Here is a 1,157-nt window from a genome sequence, read left to right as displayed (position 1 = left end):
GGCGTTCCATCTTGAGTTCAGCACCACTAGTGTCATCAAGGGTGTTGACCTCGCGGACTTCGTGGCCGAATGGACTAACATCCCTAACCATGGGGCGAGCGAGGACCACTCCCTCTCGCCAGGAGACGAGGAACCAGACGGGTGGATCATGTACTCCAACGGAGCATTAGTGCGAAAGGGCGCAGGAGCAGGGGCCCTCCTCATCTTGCCCTCCAAGGACAAGCTCTACTACGCAGTACAACTTTGCTTCCAGTAGGGCGAGAAGGTCTCCAACAACATTGGGGAATTCAAAGGCTTGCTCACCAGTCTCAGGGCCGCTACAGTGCTGGGGGTGAAGCGCCTCACCATCAAGAGCGATTCTCAAATCCTCATCAACTTCTCCAACAAGGAATACATGCCCAAGGACGAGCACATGGAGGAATACCTAGAAGAGGTGCGCAAGATGGAGAAGTGGTTCATGGGCTTGGAGCTGCAGCACGTACCGCGAGGGAAGAACAAGGAGGCGGATGATATCGCCAAGAGAGCCTCCCGCAGGCTCCCTTAGGAGCCATGGTGTTTGAGGAGCGGCTCTTCAAGCCATCTGTGTCTCCCCTCACGATGACTCTAGCACTGCCTCAGGAGGACCTACCTCAGCTGCCTGAGATGGGCACCCCATAATGTCGCCACCCCACGGGGGCCTTCTTGCTGCTTGCGCTCGAGCCTCAGGAGGGGTGCTGGACCGAAGAGTTCAAGGCATACCTGCTTCAAGGGACCTTGATAGAGAAGGAGGAGGACGCCGAGCGCATGGCACGTCAAGCCACCATGTACTGCATCCAGGATGGTGAGTTATATCGCAAGAGGCCCAATGATGTTTTGTTGCGATGCATCTCCAGGGAAGAGGGGCTTGAGCTGCTAGCGGACATACATGGTGGGGACTGCGGGCATCATTCCTCATCACGCACTCTGGTGGGTAAGGCGTTCCGTAGCGGCTTCTACTGGCCCATCGCACTCAGTGATGCCACAGAGCTGGTGTGCTCCTGCAAAGCATGCCAGTTCCACGCGAAGCAAATCCACCAGCCCGCGCAGGGCCTCCAGACAATCCCGCTCACATGGCCGTTCACGATCTGGGGGCTGGATATTTTGGGGCCGTTCTATAGGATTGAAAGTATGTCTAGAGG

Source organism: Triticum dicoccoides, chromosome 3B, assembly GCF_002162155.2.
Source record: "Triticum dicoccoides isolate Atlit2015 ecotype Zavitan chromosome 3B, WEW_v2.0, whole genome shotgun sequence".
NCBI lineage: Eukaryota > Viridiplantae > Streptophyta > Magnoliopsida > Poales > Poaceae > Triticum > Triticum dicoccoides.
Note: the sequence above shows the minus strand (reverse complement) of the source record.